Source organism: Mesoplodon bidens (assembly GCF_964165515.1).
Source record: "Mesoplodon bidens genome assembly, chromosome: 11".
NCBI lineage: Eukaryota > Metazoa > Chordata > Mammalia > Artiodactyla > Ziphiidae > Mesoplodon > Mesoplodon bidens.
In genome coordinates this window covers 45,887,310-45,903,705 of record NC_138167.1, presented here as the reverse complement: position 1 = coordinate 45,903,705, position 16,396 = coordinate 45,887,310, and the positions used below count along the sequence as shown (strand labels likewise).

Below are 16,396 nucleotides of genomic sequence, written 5' to 3'. Positions count from 1 at the left end.
CTTAGTCTACCAGAGAACTACAATTTCAGCTCAGCCTCAAGTTTGCTACTTCCACCTGAGTTAGACTTTTGAAAATCTGTTTGATGGTTGAAAGGAAAACCTGACATGGAGAACATCTAATGATAAAGAAAGAAGAGAAAGAGAAAACCTTAAGCAGCAAGAAGAGGAGAGAGGGGGTAAGATAAGGGGAGGAAGAGTACAGTTGATAATAAAACCGGCTGCCTGGGTGTCAAAGACGATAACAGTGGGGAGAAACGTGGCCAGGCTGTCAAGAAGTACTGAACTTTTAGACAAAAATATCACCCATCAACCAGAGACTTCAGAATTACAAGGGCCCAATTAATACCCGTTAAATAGAGCTCTTCACTTTCTCTGCTCAGAGCTCTGAGGCTTAGCCAGCTCCAAATCTCCTTGACTGCTCACACGTCAGGGTCACTAATATCTTACTTCCAGAAACTAGAGCTTGGTCTTTGTTCCTCCCAACTCTCACAGTGTGAGGCTTCCCCCATTGCCTCCCAACCCGAAGTTTACAGCACTGCATTTCCCTTTGGCGGCCCAACCTGGCCTCCTGGCCTGACACATCCACCCTGGAACACAACTCCAAGCTCTGTGACAATTTCAAAGACCTCTTTACAATGAAGTAAGAAAGTCTATTAAATCAGTCTATACCCACTTCTTGCCTCAGAAAAAAAGTGCTTTGCCCTTATACTTGCTTAAGTAGCTGTTCTCTGGCAAATGTGAAGAAAGATTATCATTAGATTACATTCAACTTATTTATTCCAATGGCAGATACCGGCCCCCCAATGCAGACTGACCTTAACAATTTTAAGTACATATCTTCCTCAATGTTTCTTTGCCTAAAGCAAAGAAAAACTGTCTGTAAAGACAGACAATACATATAAGATTCTCCAGCCTCAGACATGCCTCCTTCTGCTCTTTGGAACCTGCTACAAGTTCAATAGTTAACTTGTAGCCTCCTTTCATTACCTAGGAAGTTTAATAGACACTTGATTGTTAGTGATAAATGGGACCAAAACAAACAAAAATAACCCACACAAGATGACCTACTACTAATAAGAACAAAGACAAGCCTGAAAACCCTAATTTCCTAATTTAAGTCTTTACTGGGAATTGGTCCTTACACCAAAACATGTAAGTTACTCTGAACTTAAATTAAAAGTGGAAGACTTCCCTGGTGGCGCAGTGGTTAAAAAATCTGCCTGCCAATGCAGGAGACCCGGGTTCAAGCCCTGGTCTGGGAAGATCCCACATGCCTCGGAGCACCTAAGCCCATGCACCACCACTACTGAGCCTGAGCTCTAGAGCCCGCAAGACACAACTACTGAGCCCACATGCCACAACTACTGAAGGCCGTGCACCTAGAGCCCATGCTCCACAACAAGAGAAGCCACCGCAATGACAAGCCTGCGCACCACACGAAGAGTAGCCCCCGCTCGCCACAACTAGAGAAAGCCTGCGCGTAGCAACGAAGACCCAACGCAACCATAAATAAATTAATTTTTTTTAAGTGGAAGAGGAATTAGACAATAAATATATGTTTATCATCCCTGGCCAACTGTTTTATATTCCATTCTGATGTTATTATAGTTCATAATACATTGTTGTTTTATTATATCCATGATATTCCTGATGATACCTGGAGGGCTTGTCTTTGTGTCTCCAGGGGCCAATAAATGTTAATTGTTCAATACATGTCTGTTAAATTATCAAAAGAATAAATGGCATCGGATGGGTGAGGCAACAAGGATCCAGGACTTCTAACTCCTTATATTCGGTAGTCAAATACTCCTTGCCTTCTTTTCCAAAATATTTTATTAAAACCAGAGAGACTCACATGATAAAGATGACAACAATATTGAGGCAAAAGGCTTCCCTTTCTGCCTCAAACACTCAACTCTTTAAAGGTATCACTCCCTGTCCTTATTAAAGCACAGAGCTTTCACAAAGACACTGTCCTCCACTCTCACCAAGCCAACATCCAACTTTCAACCCTATACAAGTACTAAACTTACTCCAAAGCTAAATAACTAAACTTACACTATGTGTACTTCAGTCAAACTGGGCCAGCAGACTGTGCAGTAAGCGATGTTCTTTTTAGTAAACTCAAAGTTTCTCATTTTGTGATTAGTTCCCAGTAATGCTACCTATATAAACAGCAGCTTTCTTGGAAGGGGAGAACTGGAAGACAAAAAAGTCTTCCACTAGAGCCTTCCAGACAGTACCAAGAGAATCTGAGAGGGACTTTTAAGCTCACAGAAAGGGTATAAGTATGGCAGCAGACATACACAGTAAGGAAACAGGGAATAAAGATGTCTTTGATTCCACAGCACCCACCCAAGCTCTTAGCATTAAAAGTCAAATAGAAAAGATGCTGCTTTGTATCAATAGATACGACTCTCTAACCTCTAACCTTCACTTCACTGAGTCAAAACTGAACCAAAGCTGCTTAGGAGCTCTGTGGAGTATTCCAAGGGATCACCGCTGATTTCCTAACAGTAGAGTAAGATTAGATTTGTGTCAAGCTTCCCCATTCACTAACAGAAGTGCTGCCAGGCTGCCCAGAAATTCCCCACCCAAGTCCCAGCCATCCAGGAAACATGAGAAACCAAGAATGCTGCAATCATGGCCTTTTTGGTATTGGGTCCAAAAAAAACTGTGTCTAGGCCAAGACTGTAAATGAAATATCATCCAATGAAAACCTAAACAGTCAAAGAAGTTTTCATTTACCCAACACAGCTATCATGGAGAGACCCAGTACTGTATAGAGGAAGTTTCCAACCTTATTTAATGTTAAAATAAACACCCAGCAGAAAACCTCTAGTCACACGTAACTATACTATAGCCTCAGATCATAAATGACGTGGATGGAAAACAGGCCTAAGGGTTCATTGGCAATAGGCTCACAGGATTTTGAAGAAGGATAAGTAATAAGGTCAGAATTCTTTTAGTGTGGAATCTTTTAGGGGACAGAAGGCACTTGTAGGTAATAATAAAACTCTTACATGCCAGGAATTGTTCTAAGCACTTCAAGAATATTAACACATTTAATACTCACCAACTCTTTAAGATTGATATTATCAATACCCATTTTAAGTATGTGGAAACAAAAGAACAAAGAGGCTAAGCACCTTGCTCAAAGGTTTACAGAGCCAAGTGCTGCAAACTAAGTGGTTGAGAGTCCGCCTGCCGATGCAGGGGACACGGGTTCGTGCCCCGGTCCGGGAAGATCCCACATGCCGCGGAGCAGCTGGGCCCGTGAGCCATGGCCGCTGAGCCTGCGCGTCCGGAGCCTGTGCTCCGCAACGGGAGAGGCCACTACGGTGAGAGACCCGCGTACCGCAAATAAATAAATAAATAAAAGCAGGGACATATGAAACCAAACAGATGGAGAGCTGCCACCCCACTCACATACCGTGTGCAATAATGCCCCCTACAAAGGTGCCTGGAGCCTGGAGGCTGCACAAACAGCCCTAAAACCAATCTACACACAAGTACTCAGCGGCCTGCCCAGGCCCCTCACACGAAGGCGCTCCCTGGATGTCGGCTGCAGTAAAATGAATTCTTTTGTTGAAGTGGGGCGAAGGGAGGCCCAGGGAGCAGACGGGGCGCCAGGTCTCCGCAGATAAGAAGGCGGCCGCGGGGACCTTGCCCCGTGGCCGTCGGCCTCTTTCCGCCGTGTAAAACGGGGTCAGCGCACCGTCGATCACGGGTCCCGGCCCCGCGGCTGGTCCAGCCGGGGGTTCGGCCATTTCTCTTAGGCCGCGGAGGGAAAGGGGTGAGGCCGCTGCAACCTCTGGCGTTTCCTTCCCGCACCCCGCTCCCGGCGCCCTCCTCTCGGTCTTCCTTCGAATAATGCGGCTCCATCTGGACCCCACGCCCAGGCCCGCACAGCCCGTGCCGCCCCTCGCAGCCCCGCTCGGCGCCCCGCATGCCCCATACTGGCCCCGGCGCCAGCTCCCAGGGCAGCCCTCCATCCGGGGAACCCGGGGAAAGCCGGGCGCCCGCGTGACCTCTGACCTGCCCTGCGCCCCACCTTACCGGCTCCGCAACCACCTGACAGTCTGTCCCCGCGCCAGAGGCTCCATACCCCTGGAACCAGCGCCACGCCAGCCTAGCCCCTACACGCCCCGCGATTGGCCGACAGGACCGCAGCTGCACCTTCCTATTGGCTGGATTTTCCGTATTCCCCTCGGCTGCCGGCGAGCAAGGCGGGCCGAGGGCAAATTCCGGGGCTCCGCCCTCCCCAGGTCAGGCTGGAGGCGGGGCCACGGCGGCCCGGGCGGGAGCTGTCTCCTGTAGAGCTAGTGCTCGCGCTGGTCCAACCCACAGTGTGGGTTGGAGTCTTCCACCCCGCTGGCAACCTGCAGACACGTAAGTTTCCTGCTGTAGTTCGCCGCGGCCTCACGTTAGGTCCTGGAAATCAAGATCATTTCTTCTGAGACGCGGCTCTGTGAGAGATACAGCTCCATCCTACAAAGTATAGCCACCTGGCAGGACCATTTCCTCTCGCCCCCAGAGCCACATCATAGTATCTGCTGCCCCACCAAGAGCACCCCACACCTGGGAGGAACCGCGAAACATCAGCTAGTGCAGCCATTTCGGCTGCATCAGGTGCCCTATTCCCAAGCTTCGGTAATGAATTGTTTTCCGCTCTCCTACGCGGCTGCCTCGCTTCTTCCCCCAAACTTTATTCTCCATCTACCCAAAAGTAGTCCCACTCCATCCGTAGTTTCAATCTCACATCCCAGAGTCTTTCTCTGAAGATGATGACCACTTTAGAGAGGAGAAAATAGTCTGACTAACCACCCTAATTTTCTACAATGTCGTTTAGAGCTACCAGAAACATTCTTAGACACCCCTGTCCCCGCGCCCCCCATCGCCCCCATAACTGCTTTCATTAAAGGTAACCAAGGTTATCTAACCAAGTCATAGGCCTAGAGAGGAAAAGCATAAACCCCTCCAACATCTTTCTTCCTGTAAAAACTGCTAGGAGAAAATTTTATTAGTTGGTAAAAGAGTCCAAGAGAAGAGGAAAGGAGAGTAAACTGCAAAAAGGAAAATCCAAATAAAGTACAAAGTAAAAATAAATTCAAGGACCCCAAAAAACTGGGCTGAGCATCATGAGTTATCTGGTACAGGCTAGTTTCCATACAGAATTTCTCCTAGAGAGAAAAGAAAATGCACAAATTAGTTCTGAGAATCTCTCTACAGCACATATGGGGAGTTTCAGAAAGGCTTGATGAAGTCCCTCCAGACCAGAACCTTTCCTTTGGGAACTTCTACTGCAACTAGAAAATAAAATGGCTGGAGCCATCCTTCTCTCGTTCCAGGTCTGCTCAGGTGGGCAACTTCCCTGGGCTGTTGCATACGTACTTGCTGGCTACTTACTTAGCTCAGTGTGTGGAGCTGCCTCCTTCTTAAGCTTTTTCTTCATTGTGCAGGCTGGGTTTGACTTTTCCCAGTGCCGACTCCTGTCTCCTGCCTCTTGCCTCTATATATGCAGACAAATGTGCCTCCCCTTGGTTAGATAAGGGCACTTTAGGCTGCTCTGGGCAGCGCATTGTTAAAGACACCGCATGGAATTTCAAGAAGCAAACCACACCCGTCAAAGCATAATCAAATTTCATCTTTGACCTGCCATGAAAAGGGAAGCATCATATACCTGCCACTGCTGGGTAATGATGAACAATGAATTGCATTTGAAAACTTTTATTCTAAGATTTCATCTCTGTCTCATTTCACAGGAGCTAGAGGAAGGCCTGTGTGTGCCAGTGGTTGAAAGGGGTGGAGAAAAAGGAATTGCTTTCCTTCAGGACGCCACCCCCCTTGGAGGGAAGCTGGTTTGGGCACTTGAACCAGGGCTGCATGTGCACTAGGACTCTGCTCCCCTGAGACGTAAGCTGAAACCAATTAACCCCAAGCCTGACAGTCCACAGATATTTTCCACATAGGTATGTGCAGCACCAATTAAATTATAGGCAGTCTCAGAGTATGGGTGAAAATGCCACCCAGTCGATCCCTTGGGATCGGAAGGACCCGCTGGTATCAGCCTGGTCAATCAGTGATCCACAGGTGGACAACAAAGCCACATAAACCCAGGACTCTGTTCCTGATGTCACAGGGAAAAAGAAAAAACACCTGAGACTGACAAAAAAAAAAAAAAAATCCAGAGCAAGCCAGGATTTCTCAATCTAGGAAGAGAGGAGCTGGAAAAAAAGGGGGGAGGGGCGTGGAATTTGCCTCAGACAAATATAGTTTAGTACGCCAGCCGGAGGCAAAGCTGGAAAGGAGAGGCACTGGAGTGGGGTGAGGAGAATAGGTGGGATACTGGAAGGAAGACCTTGCTAGCTTCAGGAAGTTTTCTGGTAGTTTTAAGGAAAATATGCTTTAAAAACATATGCAATAAATGTGATAGAAAAAATTATGTTAAAATGGAAAAGAAAGAAAAGCAGCAATCAATTCATATCCATCTTCTAGCAAGAGGCTCTAGTGCCTACACAGAACAACCATAGAGTCAGTACAAGGAACTATGGATCTTCTGTCCTCGACCCAAAATGAAGATCTCTTCATTCAAGTACTAAAAGTCATCTCATTACAACTTGACCTATCTCTTTGTCCTTGTTCTGCAGCAGACAAGTTCCCTAAGGCAAAACTGCCTTAGAGGGCTTCCCTGGTGGCGCAGTGGTTGAGAGTCTGCCTGCCGAGGCAGGGGACACAGGTTCGTGCCACCGTCTGGGAGGATCCCACGTGCTGCAGAGCGGCTGGGTCCGTGAGCCATGGCCGCTGAGCCTGCGCGTCCGGAGCCTGTGCTCCGCAACGGGAGAGGCCACAACAGTGAGAGGGCCACGTATCGCAAAAAACAAAACAAAACAAAACTGCCTTGGATTAGGGCTCAATTTGTCCCCCTTCATGGGAAAGTAGAAGAAAAAAAGAAGAAATATGAAATCACCCGTGAACTAACCTGTTTCAGGAAAAGGCCCTATTTTGGTTTAGGACTTCCAAAATAGGAATGCATTTTACAGTGAGACTCTACCATAGCCCCCCCTATTGCCTTTACTCGGGAATTGCTCCCAATGTACACACTCCACTCTTTCCTACTAGGTCCCCACTGTTCACTTACAGTAACTGACAACATTAATGGAATTCTTATTATGTATCAAACCCCATATTTAACATGTTATAAACAGAAATTAATCCTCGCAATAAATTTGTGAGGCAAGAACTGTAATCTTTATTTTGCATATTAGGAACCTGAGTCTGAGGGAGGTTAAGTAACTTGCCTAAAGACACACAGCAAGTTAGTGACAGAGCCAGGCTTTGAACACAGATTTGTTAGATGCAAGAGCCAGCACTCCAACTACCATACCATAATGCCTCCATCTTACACACCTAAAACAATTCCCTTCCATTCAAATCTCTAGCTTGGAAACGATCTCTTTTATAAAATCCTGTTAATGTAAATTCACTGAACATTCCACATTACCACAATAGCCAACTGATTTCTAAATAGATGTTAATACGTATCTGCGTCATGTGTGCTCTTTATTTACATAGGAGACTTTTCCTCTCATAGTCACCTCCCATCCATTCTCCAAGTATTCTTTTTCATGCTTTTGTTTTCCCTGAAACAACTGTCTGAAATTAACTGCTTCCAACCCTCCCTTTCTGTTGGAGGACGCAGGCAACAAAAAGTGCCCATCAAACTGAGAAAGCACCTCGAGACAGAAAAGCAAGGCAGGCAGCTCCATATAATTAATGGATCAGTTTATTATATGGTAACTTACTCACAGGGTGGGATTGGGCAAATAATGATCCAGAAGCATTCGCAACTGCGCTCCACACCACCGAAGGGCCATTGGGACAATTTTACAGTTAACCTAGGGTATGAGGGTATGTGCTCGAAACAGGATGTGCATTCCTAAGCCAAGATTTATGAATGGGTAACAAGTCTCATGGGAATACATCGGCGAAGCTTGTCATCATTGTTTGGGGACCAACAGAGCATCGGGGCCACCTGGTCCTAAAGATTATTAAACAATATCTATTAACTACAAACCACTTGGTAACAGAGAAGTGATTCACGGCACAGTACAGTCCTGGGTTGGGTCAGGGGAAGAACAAGAGGAACTGTAAGGGCCAAGATGGCGTCAGTTATGCTAACAGCCATATACCTTCCTTACCTGGAAAACTCATTAATGTTGTAGTTACTGCTATTGTTATAGCTTCCACTAAAATATCCCCGTGTTGGAGCATTCCCTGACCCCTCCAGGCAGCATTAGCTCTACATTCTGTCTGCTACCCAAACACTCCTTACTCTACTCTAGCCCTAATTCATTCTGAATATATTTATTGAAAATAACTACATACCAGGCAGAGGATGGGTGGTACAGATACAACACAAATAAGATAAGCACAGCCCCTTAGTGGGTTACTGTTTGTGTGCTTTCTTCTCCCACTAAAATGTGAACTTCTCAATAGGGGTGATTATCTTATCTTTGTACACCTGGTGCTAACAAAGGCCAGATATATAGGAGGTGTTCCATAAATATATTATCCCATTTTTAAATATGTTATGGCTGTCAGGCAATGAAGACAAATAACTAGGCTGTATCTGTTTATAGTTATGTATCTATTTCCAAAATTGAGTCTTCATCTATCCTGAAAATATTCTTCCCTGTGATAATGCTGGAATGCACAGGAAGGATCCCCTTTGAGAAAGAAGGACTTATTACCCCTGTTTGGAGTGGGGATGCTGCTGGCCTCAGGCCTCACGTCAGGCCCCTTTCTCAGGCAGCCCACATCAAATGACTGATCTATGTGGGAATGTAAAGATTCATCCCTCTCACCCCAACCAGAGACAGCTCTGAAGGTTGGCGAAGACTTTATCCTGTGTCACAGCTCAACTTCTCCTGTGCAGACGGCTTCCTTCCCTTCCCTTAGTGTCTATCCCAAGATCACTTCCTAATAAACATACCGCCTCCATCTCGGGGTTGGCTTCCCGTCCTACTACTTTCTGTATCCGGAAATTAATGTGTCTGAAAAAGTGATCTGCACTCTACTTCCTTAACACTCATTTTTCCACCATTTTGTGATCCACCCTAGAAATTACTTTCTCATTAGTTGAGATCATCATTGCCAAGGAGTCAGAACCCACGAACTCTTCAACTTTCTCCATATTTGAAAGGTGATACCTTTCCTCTTACAACTCTTTCTTCGGCTTCCATCACACTGTGCTCTTTGGGTCGTTCTGTTTGAATTGCTCTTTCTCTACTACCTTCAACTGGGACTTTTCTTCCTTCTACTCCTTACATGTAGGCATTCCTTAGATTCACTCCTTTGTCGTCTCCTAATTCGAAACGATCTGTCTGCAGTTTCAATGTAATAATACTGGGGACCCACTCAGCATTAGAGACATTCATGGGACAGGGTTAGAGTAAAAAGAACAGCCTCTTAAGAGTAAAATAGACCTGGATTCCAGGTCCAGCCAACTGAGAAACCATGGGTACATTATTAAATCTTTGTGTTCCATTTCTTTATCTGAACTGGGTACAATACCAGCCTCATAAGGATGCTCCCCATATTTTTTTGTTCCCCAAATGCACCAATGTTCTCTTTTACCTCCCTGTCTTTTCACATATTGTGCCTATGCTGCAACATTCTTGCTCTGCCCATCCTTCATCTGGCTAACTCCTACTCACCACTGATGTCTCACTTTAGATGCTCCTTCCTCCAAAAAGCCCTCTGTGATCCCAATATCTGAGTGAGGTATGTCTTCTAGGACACACTATAGTGTATTCTTCCCTTTCCCATAGCTCTATCCCATGGAATTGCTTTGGCTGTTTGTCTCTAATCCTCTTTGAGGGCCAGGGCTTTGTCCTGTTCACTCTTGTATCCTCAGGGAGGACTCCAAGGCTGACAGCATCCCTTCACAGCCCCAGCACCATTTCACCTTCCTGAGGATGAGTCTTGAGGGCTACTCTCTGTAGCCTCTTTCCCCGAGCTACAGCTGCCACTTTGTCTCTCTTCCCGGATATCCAGCAGGAAAGTCAACATTGCTGTATCCCAAACTATCCTCCTCTCTACTCAAACCATCTTGTTCTTACAATTTGCCTATATTTGCAGTTTCTGGGACTTGAAAACGGAAAGTTCTCATGGATTCCTCATCCTCCCTCTCATCAAACGATGCCATGACTACAGCCTATCTGCACAAGGTCAGTTGTCCCTGTCTTTCTATTTCAGCTGTCACCTTCCTGGTTAGCCTTCCACTCCTCTGACCTCAACAACCTCAAGATCCTCCTGATCAATCTGATCTTTTCTCTTCCCCACTTAGAAACTTCCAAAAGCTCCCTACTGCCTACAGAGAAGAGGAGAAGGGGAAGAGAGCACACATTAACTGAGTGCCATGTGGAAGATGTTTTGCCCACATTATCAAATTTAAATACAGAATAGATTTTTCATCTGACATTCAAGGCTCCCCACACCATGGTTCCAGGCTTCTTTCCACCTCATCATCTCTCCACCATGTAAACCCTTCATTCCTGTTGAATTTCATATTCTCTCCATCCTGAACACAACCTGGGCTTGCCTGACCCTGTGCCTTGGCTCCTACTGTTACCTCCACCCACACTTCTAGTACTGAAATCCTGTCCATTTTTCAAGACCTAACTCAAATGCCACCCACCCCTTAAAGCCTTTCCTGATTCTCATGGGATGTGACCTCTTCTGCTCCTGAATCTTTGTGCTTTTTTGGGCTCATATTTTTTCTTTTACTCATTATTTATTATCTAATTTCTGCCACTACGTTGTGAGCCTCATAAAGACACAGCCGCACATTAACTTTACATCATTTACTGCACCTATCACTAGTACTTAACAAGCACGTGAAATATTGAACTTCAGCTTGGATTTGACTTTATATATATATATATATATATATATGTGATCTGTAACAGTGCTTTTCAAACTGGGTCTCAGTACATGATTGGATTATGAAATCAATTCAGTGCATCACAATCAGAATTTTTAAAAAATGGAAGAGGAAATATCAGAGACTGTCACAAGTACTAAGGTAGGTATTATTTTGTGAAACTTTATTTTAATAATGTGTGTGTGTGTATACTGGGTTGATGTAAAATTTATTTCTTACTGTAGTAGTCTAGAAAAGGTGGAAAAACACGACTGTAATACATATGCATTATTTCAGCCAGCTGATTACAAGCTCCTTGACGAGAGAACAGACCTGGCAAACTCTACCCTTGCAATCTGTGAAAGCCAACCCTCCACACTGAGCCCTGCTCATTCCAGGGAGCTGCCCTAGGGATTAAAAGACTCAAGGCAAGGAGCAAGGTCCTGTCTTTAAGAGAGTTTCTCTTCTATTAAGAGAAAAAAAAAAATCAGGAAGAAACTCTACAGGTAATTAAGAAAGCAGCTGAAGAGCCATAGAATAGGCTTTGAACTTAGAGCCAAATAACTACTTAGAGTTCTTGCTCTGCTATTTATTAGCTGTGTGTTGTTGGATAAATTGCTTGACTTCTCTGAGCTTCAGTTTAGCCTACTAAAAGAATATACCGTACCTCACATACTCATATTAAAATTAAGTGATACAACCACCTAGAGGGGTGGGATAGGGAGGGTGGGAGGGAGACGCAAGAGGGAGGGGATATGGGGATATATGTATACGTATAGCTGACTCACTTTGTTATACAACAGAAACTAACACACCATTGTAAAGCAGTTATACTCCAATAAAGATGTTAAAATAAATAAATAATTTTAAAAATATGTGATACATATATACAAGATTATTTTGTAAGCTATATAAATGTTCAAAAGTTTTAAAAGCTGCATGTGTCATTTAGCAAACAAGTGAAAATTGATGTAGTACAGCTAAATGTGCATTAGACATGATTTTCTTTCCTTTTTTTTTTGGCTGCATTGGGTCTTCGTTGCTGCGCGCGGGCTTTCTCTAGTTGCAGCAAGTGGGGGGCTACTCTTTGGTGCGGTGCACGGGCTTCTCATTGTGGTGGCTTTCCTTGTTGCGGAGCACGGGCTCTAGACGCACGGGCTTCAGCAGTTGTGGCTCGTGGGCTCTAGAGCGCAGGCTCAGTAGCTGTGGCGTTCGAGCTTAATTGCTCCACAGCATGTGGGATCTCCCCAGACCAGGGATCGAACCCGTGTCCCCTGCATTGGCAGGAGGATTCTTAACCACTGCGTCACCAGGTAAGTCCCATACTTTTTTTTTTTTTTTTTTTTTTGGCCACTCTTCACAGCTTGCGGGATATTAGTTCCCTGACTAGGGATCAAACCCCGGGCCTGGTAGTGAGAGTGCCGAGTCCTAACCACTGGATCGCAGGGAATTCCTTTGTTTTGTTTTTTGATTACTAGTGATAGAAACCCAATTCAGAATGATTGTGTTCAAAGCAAACTGAATCACTCCCGTAACCCAATGGTATAGCTAGCTTTGGGCAGGGCTTCATCTGGGGACTCAGATAATATCAACCAAGCTGCTGTCCACTTGTCTCTTTCTTTCTACCTCCCTCTCACTCTGGGCTCTACTTCAGTCCCAGGGTGGTTTTATTCTCAGACAGTTTCCGCCTGCATGGTGGGATGATGGCCACCATCTGCTCTGGGCTTGATGGAATCCTCCCCGCTAGCAGGCAGAGTATCTTTTCCCCTATTGTTGCAGCAAAAATCTCAGGGCTCTGTCTGACACCTAGCTTGGGTTATGAGCCAAGTCTCAAACCAAAAATAGTGGCCAGGGGTGCCTGGGACACAAGCTGACCCTTGGAGTTAGAGGGTGAGTCACCTGGACTGAAACAGAGATTGGTGAGGAGTCTTCTCAAGAGGTGGGGTCAGAGATTCAGAATGACCAAGTTTCCAAAGCTGAATAGGGTTAGTTTAGAAAGACATCTCGGTCTCTTCTATTTAATGTCACCATACAACATTAGAAAAAGGACACACGAACACATACGTTTGTTCCATTTCATTTGATTGCATTCATTTCATACAGCATTGAGGATCTACTATGTGCCAGGTACTGTTTAGACACGGGAAAATAGCAGTGATCAAGACATACAAAGTTCCCGCTCAAGGAACTTACTTTCTGGGGACAGGGGGGCAAATAATGAACAAGTCAGTAAGCATATGTCAGGCAGTGATAAATTCTGTTTAAAAAATAAATTTAAAGAGCAAGGCAAGGAGCAGCAAGAGCCAGACGTGGGAGGTAAGGACTATTTTAGAGGGGCTGGTTAGGGAAGACCTCACCTTGAAGGATACATCTGACCGAAGTGAGAGAGCAAGTCACATGAATAGCTATCTGGAGGAGAACTTCCAGGCAGAGGGAAAAGCAAGTATAAAGACCCTGAGACAGGGCCAATGAGTTCCCCCTGAGCAATACATGTGCATTTAGCAACATACACATTTGCATGTGTGTGTGAACATATTAATCCTTTATTTTCCTACATTATAGAACTTTTGATAGTGATATTATGAGAGTGATATTAAACTGCAAAATCCATGGAGTCTTTCTAATATTGATTCAGCTAGGTAAGACATTTATGAATCTTGCTGAATATGCAGATGTGCCTGGACTGAGAGTACCTTGAAGCAGGGACTTCCTTTTTCCCACAGAATCTGAACCCAGGAGAAGCTTAGTGAATGGTGCAGGTGGAATAATGAGCCGTGTGCCACAAGAAATATCAAGGCTGATGGTAGAGATCCTGGGTGACCCTGCCGAAGCTGGGTGGGGAGACCTTCTCTCCAGGAGTGTCCTCACCTCTGTCCTTTTGGTCTAATTGCTGTGGACGTGCCCAGCAGCACAAAGTGGTTCCTGAGGGTGGTTCCTACTGATGCTGGGTAAAGGTCCCCGTATTCAAAGACTAACGCCAAGTAAAAATTCCTCTGATCTTCAGCCTTAGCAAGGGTTATGTTGCCTAGAAGAGGAAAAGCTTGGGGTGGGGCATGTGTGTGGCAGGTGGAAGGGAGTGGAAGAAGTCAGAAGGCAAGAGACCTGCCCTCCCTAACTGGTTGGTAACAGTTTCCCTGAACTTGGAACCCCTATAACCTATCCCTACTAGGCACTGCTCTTCACCCAGCGATGCTCTTTTCCTTGAATTGCAGTGACTTCTGACATGTTTGACGTTAATTCTTTACTGTCCACAGTAGCTAGATTGGTCTACCTCTTCTTTATTGTCATAAAGATATGTCATTTGTTATTATATTAATTTTTCAGAGTATGAATTCTTAGACCATGTTCATGAGCAATACATTCTAAATTTAGTTCAGTGTCGACCTTAATTGCTCATTGCAGGCAGGCACTGATAAAGGCTTTTTGATGACGAATAATATTGCAATGATGACACTAGAAATCAAAGACTACTTCTCATACTTGGGGATTCTGCTCCTCTGGAAATGCTAGCCTCCTCTCTTACAAATCTTCTCTCATAAATTGGTTTCAAGCTGAGCTTGCCTGAAACCTTCCAGTGTGATGATCAGGAGACCTGGGTTCTCCATTACATTCACCAACAAATTCTATGTGACTCTATGTGCCTCCGTTTCACAATCTGCTAGTGCAAGACAAAAAAAAAGAGGCTCACAGGGCTTGAAGGTAGGGGAGAGAGGTAAAATAAGAAAGTAGATGTGGAAGGACTTTAAAAGTAGGACATAAGGGGACTTCCCTGGTGGTCCAGTGGTTGAGACTCTGTGCTCCCAACGCGGGGGACCTGGGTTCGATCCCTGGTTGGGGAGCTGGATCCCACATGCTGCAACTAAGAGCCCACATGCCGCACTTAAAAGATCCCGCATGCCGCAGTGAAGATCCTGTGTACCGCAACTAAGACCCAGCGCAAGCAAATAAATAAATAAATAAATATATTTTTTTAAAAGTAGGACATAAGGATCCTGTCTCAAGTCTACACCTCCTGTCTTTAAGGGCCAGCCCTCTCAGAAACTCTTCTTTCTCCCCACAGGCATAATTCTTCCAGGAGCCTTAGGTTCTTTGTGTAAAGTATGAAGAACCGCTTGTGTATCATCTTTTGCAGAGATTCCTCCCAATGACTCCTTTTACCGCATCTTTACCACTTGCTTCTTCTTTACAGGCCTTCAAAGAGCTAGTTTTCTAAGCTTGGAGCTTCATTTATATTCCCATCCTGTTATTTCTAGGAGAAAAACTCAGAAGGAGGAGGTAAGATGCCTAGAGTGCCAAAGATTTCTCACTAGAGAGAAATGTAGTGAAGAATCAAATGGTGAGCCCCAGAAGTTTCAGAAGACAGAAAAGGAACAGGCAAAAATAAACTCCAGGTGAATGAAAGACCTGAAGTTGTCAAACAAAACAAAACAAAACAAAACCTTCAAAATTATCCAAAAAAAAAAAAAAAGAATATCCTCATGATCTAATTTCTTAAATCAAATTAAGAAAAAGCGAAAGTATGAAAAATGGACAATTTTGATAAAATTTACTATAACAAATATTAAAACCTCCTACATAAAAGACATCTCAAACAAGGTTAAAATTCAAGTGACAGACAGGGAGATGGGGAGAAGGTATCTGCAACATACATGTATATCAGAAAAAGATGGGTATCTGTAAAGGACTCCTACAAACCAACAACAATAATAATAATAAAGAAGAAGAAGAGAAACAACCCTATAAAAAATGGACAAAAGATATGAATAGACAATTTCCAGAAGAAGAACTCCAAATAACCAATAATACATAGAAAAACCTACTCTACCTCTCTAGTAATCAGGGAAATGCAAAATAAACTGACAATGAGATTCATTTCACATCTACTGGATTAGTAATAACCTGAAAGTCTGACCATTTTAAGTGTTGGTGAAGATGTGGAGAAACTAGGACTCTCATATCCTGTAAAACTGACACAATCACTTTGGAGGGCAACTTGACAATACATATTTACTGAGGTTGAAAATGCACACATCTTTTGACCCAGAAGCTCTACTGCCTTACAGCAGTGTTTTTCAATCCATTAGTAGGTCATGAAATAAATTTATTGGGTCACATCCAGCATTTTACAAAAATGAAACAGAATAGGAAATAGAGTGCATTTAGCAAAAATAGGTTTTATTTTGTTAAACTTTTATTTCATATATGAACTGGGTCTTGATATAAAATGCATTTCTTATTGTGAGTTACACTTAAAAAGAAATAAAAACACTGTCTAAGAGAAACTCTCATTAATAAGGACAAGAAGGCATGTTTGAGGATGTTCCCTGTGATGTAGAGTTTGTGATAATGAAACACTGAAAACAAAGTACATGTCTATTAGCAGCAAATAGATAAACAAATTGGAGTGTATTCATGTGATGGAATACCACACAGAAGCTACAATTAATGAACTTGTTCTATATGGATGAA

At 44.1% G+C, this 16,396-nt stretch overlaps 1 protein-coding gene across 4 annotated transcripts in view; it reads right to left on the bottom strand.

Annotated features, from left to right (window-relative positions):
- SLC11A2 (solute carrier family 11 member 2) overlaps positions 1 to 16,396 on the bottom strand; it is a 52,818-nt gene that overhangs the window by 28,998 nt on the left and 7,424 nt on the right. For 3 of the 4 annotated variants that reach the window (XM_081249837.1, XM_081249840.1, XM_081249839.1), the window contains exon 1: positions 4,060 to 4,158. The exons of the other annotated variant lie outside the window; for it this stretch is intronic. The gene's annotated coding sequence lies outside the window, so the exon portion shown is untranslated. Of the gene's footprint in view, positions 1 to 4,059; positions 4,159 to 16,396 lie in introns of those variants that run through there. 4 annotated transcript variants of the gene reach the window in all.